The sequence below is a fragment of the Myodes glareolus genome, chromosome 3, assembly GCF_982192425.1.
Source record: "Myodes glareolus chromosome 3, mMyoGla1.1, whole genome shotgun sequence".
In the NCBI taxonomy this organism is placed as follows: domain Eukaryota; kingdom Metazoa; phylum Chordata; class Mammalia; order Rodentia; family Cricetidae; genus Myodes; species Myodes glareolus.
In genome coordinates this window covers 48659855-48674144 of record NC_142028.1, presented here as the reverse complement: position 1 = coordinate 48674144, position 14290 = coordinate 48659855, and the positions used below count along the sequence as shown (strand labels likewise).

Here is a 14290-nt window from a genome sequence, read left to right as displayed (position 1 = left end):
GCTGTTCAGTTAAAAGGAGGTAAGCCTTATATTCTAGAAATTTCCATCAGATGGAAATAAGCACTCTATGTGTAAGCATCTTCACACCATATGTGACTGGTTTCAGGATACAGCAAAACTCACTTATTGAGGGTTCTGTTATTTTCAAAACCAATAATGCCATTAAATCCAAATGACTGACCAGAAGAAAACAGTGTTAAATACTGGTACAATAATCTAATAGATCAATACTGAACATGAACATGCTTACCTTTACACGGCATAAGAGAACACTTTTATTTAATGGAATAAAAATGGAAATCTTTGGTGTTTAAGTTTCAAAATCATGCAGCGATGCACGAAATTTTCAGTTAGCTGTACTTAAAAAGGAACCTTCGCAAGTAAGTATTCACTGTGAGGCACAGAGGGGAAAAAATGACTTAAATTGTCTAATACATACAAATGTAAGCATTCTATGTATGTATAATACATAGAAATGTAAGTTTCTATAGGCAGAGGGATAAGAAGGGAAGAGGGGAGGAAGTGCTGTCATGCACACCCCACTCTGGGACAAATACGCCTTATCTGTATTCCACAGCTCTCGAATATTCACCAGAATTAGGGCCGATGCCTGGTAATCAGCCACACTCTGCTGCTTTACATTCAGGGACAGGGACAGGCCAAGGGAGGAACATACATCAGATTAGATCACTAGCTATATTGTTCGGGTTGATTTTAATTGCCTGAAAAGTGTCATTACCATCTTCTGCAATGTGCTAAGTTATTTTAGAGAGTGCCTATTTCCATATAAGAAATAAAAATGGACTGCAATCCTCTAAGAACACGCAGAGAAAGATTCAGTTTGACTTCAGCTTCGGTGCCGTGAAAAACCTCCCAAGTCTGATCATATAAACAAATGTTTGTTACCTGTAGAACTTTGCAAATGTAGTTTGGGAAATCAACTCAGATTCACACTCTAATGACCCCAGAGAACCTCCCAAATGCCATGACCTGGTTGATGAAATTCTTGCAGTTTTCATTTCTACGGTGGCTCATACAGCCAGCAGCTTCAAGGTGAAGGAATTCATGAAATTTAAGAACCATAATTATTTCCATGAAAAGGGTATATGGAAATAGATTATTCCAAACCCAGAAGACTTTTGCAAAAATATATAACACTGACTGCTAACATGGAAATGGTATCTCTTGAGATATTTGTTCTTTAAATCAGAATCTTAGCTATCAGAATCTGTACACAAGACAGAAAGCTGCTCATGTGCTCGGGAGCCCCAGGCTTTTGAAATAGTGAAAATTGAGTAGTGCCTATACTCTGGTTAACAGCAACCATGTGAGGAAGCTGACTGAAAAACAGACAGAACTCATGTTTTGATAATGTTACTTTTCTCTTGGAATTATCTAAAATTTTGAAGTGAAGATACAGGTTAAGAAGCCTCACCCCAGAGATGATTCGGATGACTAAGGATCTGTTAGCTCAGCAGAACAGGAACATGTGTCTGCAAAGAAAACACAGGAGCTAGAGAGACAGTTCAGCAGGCAAAGTGCTAAATTCTCAGCAATCACACAAAAGCCTATCAGAAGGCATGTGTGTCTATGCCCAGCACTGGGTTAAGAAAACATATAAAGATCATGGAGCTCTCTGGTCAGCCAGGCTATGAACATCTGTGAGTTTCAGGTTCAGTGAGACACCACTTGTCAAAAATTGCCTTTCATGTTGAAGCTACATGTATGGAGAGCAGTTGAGAAAGACATCTGACACTGACCTTGGGACTCTACATGCACACACACGTACCTGCACACATAAACGTTCAGGAGCGGGTGAGAATAAACATGTAATATTTCTGCAGAATGCAGGGCTACCCTTGAATGGGTGGCTGATGAAGCGACAGATACCCACAAAGCCTCCAGTCATTCCTAAATAATTGTTTACAGTTTAGCAAGGCAAGCTTTGGATTTGTTGTGATGCAGTCATTTACTTGTTTATTGCAGATGTTCATGTTTTACTAAAATAAAATGACGAATTTTGGAACTCATGAATTAACTTCAATCCACGAAATCAGATCATTATTATATTAAGATCACCACCCAGGACTTGGAACCTATAGATTATTCTTCCTTTAAAAAAAATTCTTTAAAGAATTTTAGCACAGTACTTTCTAAAATTTAATCATGTCATTTATGATATGGTTATCATAAATTATTCATATCATGTATTCATATCATGATCTATCACACACAAACTGCACAAATAAAAATCTGACAAATACATACTTAAGTGACTTCAAGCAGTTCTCATATAACTACAGCAGAACTTCATGTCAATAAACGAGATGGACTTTGATTACATAGATATTTAACAAATTCCTAATACGAATATATTGCTCCAGAGTATTAGAAAGGCCAGATATTAAACAATTATACAATACTACATTCTAATCCATCCTTCTTAAAACAAAGTCCTTTAAAAAAAATGCCTGAAAGCAGAAGTCTCAGTAGTTTTACAGAGGAGCAGGTTACCTAGAGGACTGGATGGTTAGGTATCACCTGGCAAATGACAGGATTGGAGCAAAGGATTTTCTGTAGAAGGCACACTGACCTGAGTTGAGACCGGAGATATGTGTGATAGATTGGAAGTCATACGTGTTCTAGACACACAAAGGGATAAGAAGCAAAAAGGGTTAAAGTTGTAAGAAAAAGTTAAGAAGCCCCTTTCAGCTCGAAGACTAAGTAGAGGGTGGAATGGGCACAAAGAAGTCCTATGTGGATGGGCTATATCAACAACACTTATTTTTTTTCATGTCAGCAGTGAGGTATTCAGTGACCCATGTGCTCACAGTCATGGCTTAACACAGCTCCATGAATCAGAAAGACCAAGGGAAGGTCATGATATGAATGAAGTAACTTCTTAATCAGGTGCATTTTGGTGCCAGGTGCAAAATAGACCTTGGGCTAACACAAAGTAACACAGAATCACAGAGTGCTGTGTTTGCAATCTATTGATGGTTACAAGAACAAAAGAAGCAGACAGTTCAGCAGAACACTGAGGACACCTGGGCAGATGGCTATGGCAAACAAGGAGAGAAGGGATCACTGACGCTAAGCTCAAAATAAATAAACTCTACTTGAACATGATGAGTTTGACATAGCAGATATCCAAGAAACCAAAAATATTGAACCAATGGGACAGGAAGAAGACTGCAAAGATCAACAGCAAACTTCTGCTGAATGTGGAACACCCAGTAAAGATCTTTGGTCACAGAAATGCCTCAGGCATAGGCTGCAAACTCAGCATCCCAAAGTCTTAATGCTCCCATGGGTTTGTCAAACACCAATGAGAGTTAGCTACTCTAAGAAGAGGTCTATAGGACAGAAACAATACCTAATTACAAGATGCGTACTGGGAATCAGGCAAAGAAATGGACAGTCCCATGTGATGAGGAATGCCATGGACCAAATAACACAGAGCATCTAAAGAGGATTCCTAACATAAACTAGAAACAACCAGAAAGCCCTCTGTGAGTCTATGATATCAAAACTGTGACCTAAGGGTTGAACAGCAAGCAAAACTCCATAGGTCTAAGTGTGTGTATACACAAGTATTTACAAATGAGGACTTCACTTTAAAAAAAAAAAGTACACAATAATTCCAGAGCTGGAAAAGTGGTAAAGAAAGAGAATGGAAAGTCACTGAAGATGTTTTTGCTCTCAAACAATAATTTGTGTTTAAATACTACACAGCTCTACAGAAAACGTTTAGTAGTTTTTATTTTATTTGGAGTGCAAACATTAAGCATTTAAACATTATGTGTAGAAGAGTACTAATTTAACGTATGTATGTATACATGTATGTATGTACATACGCACATGCGTATGTATTCCAGCTGGGTAGAATGATATGGAGAACCAAGTTTGAACAGAGAGACTGAAGCTGATTTAGTCGTCCCAGAGGATAAGTTGAGAATCTGGAGAAGAATGACCCAGGTGGAGATGGATGAAGGCAGGCAGATTTGAGAAATAGTTCGGAGTCCAAATCAAAGGATTTGGAGCACACTACTGCTGCAGTGTCTCCAGGCATGAATATCTGAATCAAAGTAACAGTCTTACGAATTATTTACCCTATTAAAATAATGCGTCGCCCGACTCATTTATCAGTAACGTAATCAAACTGGGTTTATTGCACAGATCTCATATCTTGAGAGATGAAAGATAATCAAAGTCAAGTGACTTAGAAAATAAACGGGAGAAAATTGTTCTCCTGTTTTAGAACACAGAAAATTTACAATCTGAGTTCTGCCAGCACCTAAGAGAATGCAGTGGAATTGCTGCAACTGACATAATCTATTTTTCCAAATGCCAATATGTCTGCAATGAGGAATATACATACCTTCTGAATTATCTTATCTTACTTAATAAATCAGTTGAGGTTTTTTCTCACTTTTTGCAAGGCAGCTTCTTACACAGTAAAGATTCTACAAACATTTACATTCCAAGTAGCAGAGCTGTTTCAAATGCTATAAAGTTCTGCCAGCACTTCTATTACAAACCCTTATTTCTTGTTTATAACATGTACATAAAAGGAGGAAAATAAAAATGTATTACGGATGGAAACTTAGCATACTAAGCCTCAGCCAGGGAGTGCATTTCTACGGGAACAAATTTCCCATGATACGTTCCCAGTGAGTATAGAAACACGGGAGCTGGGGGTGGGAGACATTTTAAACCAGAAGCCACTTAGTACCATTGCTCCTTCTAGAGCTGAAAGTGAAAATGAAAGAAATTCTCATAATTTTTCAAATTTGATGCTACCCAAGGCATGATTAGCAAGCATAAGAAATTATCAAGGCTAGCAACTCTACTACACATGCATCTTAAGATCATGTTTATAGACACAGTGTATATTGATGGACGTAAGGCTGTTCATTTTCAATAACAAAAATAAATGGCGAACATGAAACCTCTTAGGCATAGAGTACTGGAGTTGACCAAAACAGAAACCACAGACAAATAAGCACAGAAAGCCTCCCTTTCCTCTCTGTATCTCCTACCACATACAAGTAACCTTTAGTGCTGTGAACACTAAATAGTGATTGGGAAACCAGAACATGTGGAGCCAATCAAACCATCTCCGTTCTGGGGTTCTGCCACAATACAGAGATCTACAGATCTGGCAGTCTGAATGGTCCAATTATAACTACATACTCTTTCAGCACAAAACATATTAGAAGTTAATGAGAACTTCAAGTTGGACACTTAAATTATGCAGTATGAACAAAACTAGAAGATGTCCGCTGAATGCATGAGAAGGAGCAGGGCACTTATAAGTGGGAAAGGTGCATGTTTTGCTAGCAGACTGAAGAGGCTATTAGTTTGTAATAACTAGGCATACATGAAATGTGACAGAGAAAAAAATTGAAGATAAATCAGCAGCTGAAAGGCTACAGCTTGTTGTCTGCAGCTAATCTTCGCTCTACTTGAAATTGCTTGGCACTTTGGTTCTATTAAATATTTTGTTGCTATTTTAAGAAACACTTGGGCTGTCCGCTTGTATTGTGAAGGATATTTAAAGTTACAGTTCTCCTGGAGAGATGGGCAGACTGCCTTCACATCTCGAGGTGGACAGTTGTGATACCTGGACAGTAAGGAGGATATGGGACTGAGTGCTATTGTCAGAGATGACTATTGCCTGAATCTATTAGCCTGCAAATCAATTATCTCCTTTATGTTTCCTGCTGACCACCTTTACACAAGAGGAGCACCAGCTTGTATGCAATGTCACCGTTTATCTATTAAAAAGTGTTCAGTAGTTTGCTAGAGAATAGTGACACCCCCCCTCAAACCACATGTTGTTGACTCTCAATTGAGGTCAAACAGGCAGGCATTCAGAGATCCAGACTCGACTGGTTATGTGCATACAAAGATCTCTACATTCCCCATGGGCTCAAGCCCATCAAATACCTTTTATGAACGTTTGCAAGACCCTGTCCCATGGTGACATGCAAATATTAGGCATTCTACTAGTGTTACACTAAGTCATGAGGCTCTTAACCAGCAGACGTCTTCCCTAGTAACAGGAATCAAAACACAAAGGGTTAAAACCACCCACCAGGATGCAACCAGAGTCAGGTTAGTGTTGGTAAACACAGCTAGGGCTGCAAAACTAAGTAACAGGTCTGACTTGTCATTGAGACATAAAAGCTCTTTGAAAGGCAATTACTCCCCCTTTCAATCTCTGAAGGGCTCTGACTCAATGTTCTTTTTAATTCTCCTTTTAATCTATTTACAGACTACATTTTTTTTTTCTCTCAGCGAATGTGATATTCATCTCTGTGGGGGTAGGCAGAAACCACAGCACATATCCTCCGGTATCGTGCATGTGCGTTTAGTTATTCTTGCTTAATCATTTTTAAATTATTTTGGGGTTGACCTACTCTCCAAATGAGCTCCAGTTTCTTGCCATCCTCCCGAGCCACACACATCATAGGTTGATTGTATCTGTAGCCTTGTTTCTGTACGTACTGGGCTGGGGTTAGGAGACTGTCTACCTCTTTCCTTTCTGGGAGCTGTCTGATCCCATCCGTTTCTGAACACACATTTGCTGTCCACACCAGAGCCTAGCACCGTTGGTTTTTGACTCATTCCTTTCCGCACACTTTCTTGTAAATCAATAAGGGAACGCAATCCTGGGAAGGACCTAGGGATTACTGAGCCCTTGTGGAGCGGAGCTCTACACATAAACCTCGCATTTCATGCAATAGGAAGTGGGGAATACTCCTTCCAGAAGGTGCTGAGATTCTGACGGGTGCGCAGGGCTGGCACTTCCTGATTTTCGGTCTCTGGTAGTCTGGTGAGAGCTTTTCGGGGACTCCTGAGGGCATAAAATCAGCCAGCTCCCAGCCAGCTCTTAAGTCAAGGCACAAGAACTACATACAGTCCACCAGAACAATCCAACGAAATAATCGCGATGACAAGGGATTCCACTCAGGGCTGCTGATTTCTGAATGGAACGAAAACGCCGCCCGCAAAACTTGGGTAGTAATAGACATAGCTTACATTCTAGCTTCTGCTAATCTGGGAGTCAGGACCACAGTTTCAGGCACAAAACGCATCTCTATCTCTTTCTTAACCTAGCACCATGCCCTGGGATTCTTTCTCAGCATCTCTAGGCCTCCTAACTTTTCCCCCCAACTTTCATTGGCCAAATTGTTTGCTCTGAAGACATACCAGAGGGGCATGGATTGCCTTTTTCCAGCGCTTCAGCCTGGAAAAAAGAGGCATCCCTTCCCAAATTTGATCCTAGCCCCAAGATGGAGAAATAATGTCCCCTGCCAAACCGGCCCCTAGAAGCATCCTTTACTCTCCACTCATTAGATGCATCTCCTGGGCAAACAAACTTTCCCTGTCGAGAAGCCCTAAAGCCAGCGGGTAAAGTTTCCCAGGCAGGTGGTTCATCCCAGTGCCAAGGCTGCAGTAAGCGAGCAGACAACCCCGACCTACCTAGCTGCACCAGCTTGCAAGGAGCCTGCCCCGCCGGCCCGCCCGCCGGCGCCGCCACCGCCGCTGGCTGGCCCGGGGGGGGGGGGGGGGCTGCCGTGCGCACTGGTGCGAGTCGCCGCCTTCGCCGCAGCGCCCCCGTCCGCACTGTTCTGCAAGGTTCCGCGCAGTTCCCCGCCGGACCGCGGCGCCCGCCCGCCCGCCAGCCGCCGGCGCCACCGCGCGCCAGGCTGCGATGGCTGCTGCAGGCGCCGAAGGAGCGCTGCCTGCGCTTCTGCCGCTCAGGCTGGGGCTCTGCTCCAGCACGAGCCCTGAAGGGAGGGAGGAAGGGAGGGGACACTGGGTGGGAGAAAGGGGCGGGGAGCGCGGTGGAGCAGCCAACAGGGCCCTGTGCCTCACGCTGCTCGCACCACCACCCACCCCTGCTCCTCCGTGCCCAGCCGCCACCCAAGGTTGCTTGAGTCCCAGCTGCTTTCGCCCACGTGTGTCCGGCCTCAGCAGGGTCCTGTGGAGCGAGATGGGCGGCCGTCAGCGAGTCACCACTGGGTGGCCTCCTGCTGCGCAGCTAGCGTCTGGGTAACATCGGTTTATGGGGATTGCATTTTTAAGGAAACCTTCTAAGGCTGGGCTCACACACGTGCGCAAAATTGGTAATTTTGCCATTAAAACTGATGACAGTGAAGGAAGGAATCACGAATAGACAGTCCACTGTGGTATTTACGAGAATTCAACTCCCCAGACCAACCCTAACTTTATTTTGGTTCTGTCATTGTGCTTAAAGGACTTATTTTAATTTGCTAAGATTTCAATGTTATGAAAATAATCCCAATTTTATTTTTTTACAAGGAACCCATGTAATCGCCCTGGTCATTTTTATTTGTATAAGTACTAAGAAATAGAATTGAATTGGGTGATCTGAATGTAAACATAAACTTATTGAAATCCCAAGCCTTTGCTTTCAACCCCTAGTTCAACCAGGAATCTGTGCAAATAATTGTACATTTTTTTTTTGTCAGTGCAAACAACTGGTTCATATACACCTGTCAGTCACTGGACGAATGACTTATAAAAAAGAGTGGAGACATATAACAGTATATAATGCAGGAGCTACAGAGCATAGACATTTAGGAGAACTGGTATCTATAAGTTCAAGAGACAATGCTATGCTCCACATGTGGCTATGAAGTAGGGAGTAAGTGAGTTCAACAGTTCACTGCTATCCTAGACTAAAGAATAACACCCTGTCTTCAAATTGAGGCGGGGAACATTCTTTGGCTTCTCTACACACACACACGTTGCATGTATTCACAATGATGAGATGCCGAAGACCAAGGATATACTGTGTAGTAATAATCCCTGTGAGTAAGACTTATCATTTTATAATTATGTACATTGTTTTTCATTTTTAATATCAGGCTATTTTCCCTTTGTATTAAAAAAATTAGTCATCCTCTTTGGCTAAATTTGATGGGACATGTTCAGCCCTGATTCTTACTCTTCACCCCTTCTGTTCCGCTGGCTCCTGCAAACAGAGCAAAAACAGGCAGGCATTCAGGATAGCTCCCTTGGCAAATCAGATGTGAAAGAGGGCTTCCTGGGGGGCAGTTTTCACTCTCTTCCACTTTCTCCCAAGAGACAGTTATTGGCTACCTGCATTTCAGAAAGAAATTTGAACTTCTGGGAAGGTTTGAAGTACTTCAAAAGACAATGGGACCATTTTGTCACCTGTGGTGTAGTGCATGGCATTGATTCCCACTAACTTACTGATCCTCAGCCCTTCCCTAATCAAAACAAACTGCTGTACACTCAGATGCAGGCAGGTCCTCCTAACTCTGAAGGGCTTCAATGGTAAAGCTCTCTTACCTATCTACGGACAGCAGCCTTTGGCATAAACTCCCTACTATCCCCACATTTTGGCTACTTTTGCCATGTCTCTTACTATCAGGAAACTGCTTGTCCCCATAAGAGTAATGACTGGATTAAAATATATAGTAATAAAATATGGAGTTATTTATGTTTTAAAGGAGTGGGGAAGGCGGTGATAGATAGAGACAGTACTATAAATAAAAGTAATGTGATTTCTCCCATATGAATTAAATTGCTGTAAATTTGAACTCCTTGGAGTCTCTCTACTTAGCACATGAAAAAAAAAAATAGCGCAGGTAAGGAAAGGAGGTTTATGGTCATAGCAATTGTTATAGGTTACTGTAAATAATCTCTTTGCTTGCAATCTGAGAACATGTTGGCAAACCCCCAGAGTGTGACAAAATGTTTTATTGGGCAGAACTACTATGTTCTGGAAGGTTCAGAGAAAAACTTTACATGCAAATTATGCTCATGCCTTGCACCTAGCAAGTGCAATTACTGTCATAGTCACTTCTACCACAGACGTGCCTCTTCTTTTAATGCGTTTTCTAAATCCATTTTGCTTCCAACACACCTATATGCCCTGTCTGGTGGGACTAGATAGGACACTTAACAGTGAGGAGGGGGCTGATCCTAGGCACCAAAGCAACAGTGAGAAAGACAGAAGAGAGGCCCCTTGAAATTAAACTGAGAGAAATCCATACCCAACCCTGTGTGGCCCTCTCCACATAATTTGTCATTTCCCATCTCAGATTGCTTTGCCTGTGCTGGTGAAAGCTGATTAACACTGGCAAGGGGGTTGATGGAATCTTAAATCTTATGATTACAACAGAAGAAGGCCGGGGCATCCTAAAACTTGCAGGAGCCTTGACCGATATTCAGCATGAACCCCAGTTGCCGGTCAGCATAGGTAAAATGTATATAAATAAACACATATAGAGACACACTCATCATCTCAAATCCTTCCTTTGCTCAGAACGTAAAGCATAATGTGACTCAACTGAAAACCTGATATTTACCAAAAGTTGATACACAAGAGCAGGTTTAAATAAAATTTCCATTCAATTTCTGGGCCAGAAGCCCAGGAAATTAAAAAAAAAAATTAAAGGCACATGTGGATCTTCTCAGTGTGAATGCCGGATGGAGTTTTTATTGAATTTGGCCTCAACTGATTGTAGCATTATAAGCAATTCTGCAGTTAAGTTTCAGCAGGCATTTAAATGGCAAATCCTCTTTTTAGGGCATTATAACTAAGAATAATAACTTCCTTTTCCTATGGTACCTTTTATATCAAAGCTCTTTAGCTGTGAGATCATCTTCCCATTGTTAAGATGTGCCATCTGTGTGGAAAGATAGAAACTATTTCATGCTACTGATAGCACGTATTACTTGTTTGTTTCCCTGTTTACTGTGTGACAAAAGGAAATGAAGAAAAATATCTACAAAACCCACAGAAGGGAATTCTTAGGCAAGAGGACAAACTGTAACACAGCCAGCTACTGACAAACACATCTGTCCTTTTGAAGGTGTGCTGGAGTTTTTTCTGGGTTGCAAAGACAAGACCTAGGATCTTTGCCATGTTACTTTCTTAGTGTTGTAGCTTCTTTTATGGATGCCGAATTGGGGTATAGTCATACTGTCTACACCGTTGGATTGAGTGGCTCAAGGGGGTGTGTTTGGGGTATAGTCATACTGTCTACACCGCTGGATTAAGTGGCTCAAAGGGGTGTGTTTGGGAGATGGTCATACTGCCTACACTGCTGGATTGAGTGGCTCAGAGGAGTGTGTTTGGGGGGGGGGGGTGTGACCAATCTGTCTATCTTGCTGGGTTGAATGGCTTTGAGAGGTGTGTTTGGGGGATGGTCATACTGTCTACACTGTTGTGTTGAATAGCTGAGGAGTGTGTTTGTTGGTTGGTTGGTTGGTTGATTGGTTGGTTGGTTGGTTGGTTGTCTGTTTGAATTAGACAATAAGTTATAAAAACTTTTCAGCATCCATGTTGAAGTAAGGAATTCTGGTGGGTAAAACAACAGCAATCAAAACCTGACCATGAAGTTTTGCCTTGAATGTCTAAAGTAACACTAATTATCATTATTGGAGCAAGTCCTTTGTATTTCTGGTAAAAACAGAAGATTCTGAAAAAGATATATAGAAGTTGAGCTAACATATTCTACCACACCCTATTGCTGGAACTTAGCTTGGATACTAATATAATAACTGAAAACTCAGAATAATTTTGTTCACTCTGAAGATATTTGCTGAATTTTTGCATCATGTTGTTCTCTTGGTGCCATCCTGTAGATCACTATGTAACAGAACTTTATTGTGTTATTGTTCACGTGTCTACCATTGTATTATCAATGTCCTTTGCTATATTGTAAGCTTCTCAAAGGCAGCAGTTTTGCTCTGTTTACTGCCCCACACAGAGTTCCAAGCAATCTGTACCGTACACATAATGGATTGGCAAGAAATGTTGGTTCAGTAATGCAGCAACCTTCCAATGTGTCTGGTGCTGTACAAACTGCTTATTGAGGGAAGTTGATGACCCTCACAGTCGCTACAAATGCTAATTACTCTGGTAAGTTTTTTCTGAAGATAAATATGCTGAAATACGTAAAGTGAATTCGTTTATCTAAAAACTCACTCTTCCAAGTTGGTACAAGCTGCAGTTCATTCCCTGATGCTAAGAAGTCTTGTTAGTGTGTATACCATCTCACGTTTGAAGGACTTTATGTCAACCATCTAATCCAATGACTCTCAGATTCTAATGTGCACAGAACTTGTGAATCTGTCTAAAACACCACTTCTGATCTAGTAGGTCTAGGGTATAGCCTGGGACTCTGAATTTCTACCAAGTATCTGGATAATAATTCCAGTGTTGCTAGTTGACTGAACTTTGAGAAGGCAGTCTACAATCCAAACACTTGGTGTTAATGTCCAAGGCATCTGTCACATACTTAAAGCTCAGTAATTTGAGTTAACAGAAGTGAAAGACACTGTGCTAACCTAAAACATCATACAATTACATAATTCCACTTAACATGATTTCTGTTATAGTCTCAATGGCTGGTCTGAGTTAATTCTCAGGGGATTTTAATTTTCTATGCAGATGAAAAAGTTAGGAAAATAATGGAATCTTCCTTAGCGTATTAGATCTGGAGCAGAAATCAGCAAGTTTTGAATCCTTCTCTTTTCTGTGTTTGACCAGAGCACACTGGCTCATCTTCACTGAATTGTAAAAGGTCTGTTTTGAGGAGAAATTGCATGAGACTGAAAAAGGTAGAGAGTGAGTAAAGAAAATGCACATAATGTAGTTATTGCTTATAAATTGGTGATGATGAGTTTGTAGCAAACTAAGAAAGACAGAAGGTTTTTGATGTGGGAGTCCCCTCTGTGTGCTGTGATTACCATTAATGAATAAAGAAACTGCCTTGGCCTGTTGATAGGACAGAACTTAGGTAGGTGGTGAAGACAAAACTGAATGATGAGAGAAGGAAGGCAGAGAGAGAGAAACCATGGAGCCACCAGAGTCAGATATGCCAAATCTTTGCCAGTAAGTCACTGACATGTGGCGCTATACAGATTAATAGAAAGGGGTTAAGTTAATACAAGAGTTAGGCAATTGTAAGAAGAGGAGGCCGCTTGTTTGTTCCTGGCCGCCTGACTAGCTTAGACCTGAAATAACCACACAGAAACTCTATTAATTAAATCACTGCTTGACCCATTAGCTCTAGTTTCTTCTTGGCTAACTCTGACATCATAATTTAACCCATTTCTTTTAATCTGTCTATCACCATGAGGTTGTGGCCTACCAGCAAAGCTCCAGCATGTCTGACTCTGGCAGTGGCTCCATAGCATCTCTCTAACTCTGCCTTCTTCCTCCCAGCATTCGGTTTAGTTTTCCCTGCCTACCTAACTTCTGCCCTATCCAGAGGCCCAAAGCAGTTTCCTTATTCATTAATGGTAATCACAACATTCAGAGGAAAATCCCATATCAACCAATAAGAAGCTAGAGCTAATGGTCAAAGCAGTGTTATAGTTAATATAGTTTTTGTGTGTTTATTTTGGTTTGGGGGGACAGGGATGAACAAGTGGCCTTCTTCTTTGCTACAGGTCTTCATGAAGCCCTTAGCTCTTCACTCTAAAAATCTTTCATATAATACACTAAAGAATGCAACATACCTTTTGCTCTAATACATCTCATACCCAATTCAGAAGCTGCTTTTTGTAGTGGATAGTGATTAACACAGTCATGGTCAAAGGACTGAGGGTAAATGACAATTGAATGTTTAGTCCTACATGTGCTGCTATTTGTATTTCTACCTCAAAGATTCAAGAAACATCTCAGAAGAGAGATAGGAAAGAATGTAAGAGCTAGCCATTGGGGAAGAGCACTATAAAACTCTATCCTGGACATAAATAGCCCTTGCTCACACAACTGTGTTTGCCTGCATTAGACCGCCTTGTATGAGAATGAGCCCTTTGACATTCTATCATGCATAGGAGAGGGGCTCATGAGGCCCAACTCACCCTCAGGACCTACTGGCAGTTAATGACTACCAAGAAATAACAGTTATTTGTTTGGTAGTGTGGTTTACTCCAGGAGATAACCCCCATCCAAGCTCATGAAAGGAACCCTATACCCCTGGGTACTTCCACCGACAAAAGACAAAAATAGGAAATAAACTTGGGATGAAGAGGAGGTTCAGAGTGAGGTAACAGAGAATATGAGTGGGGCACGTATAATCAAAGCACATTGTATACATTCATGAAGTTTTCAAAGAATAAAATACAAAGGAAATGATGTGGTTGTGGGGTTCAGTAAGTTTATACATTGATGTACAATGATCTTTCCAAGCTTGACAACCTTTCTTTCATTAAATATAAAGGGTTTGTTTTTCAAATTTTAGTATGTTGAAAATACAACCCTCCCATG

General features: G+C 41.2%; 1 protein-coding gene across 1 annotated transcript in view; it reads right to left on the bottom strand.

Moving 5' to 3' along the window:
* Positions 1–7558, bottom strand: part of Cntn3 (contactin 3) — a 372688-nt gene extending 365130 nt beyond the window's left edge. Inside the window, exon 1 of the mRNA XM_085686800.2 lies at positions 7492–7558. The gene's annotated coding sequence lies outside the window, so the exon portion shown is untranslated. The remainder of the gene's footprint in view (positions 1–7491) is intronic.
* Positions 7559–14290: the final 6732 nt, after the last annotated feature.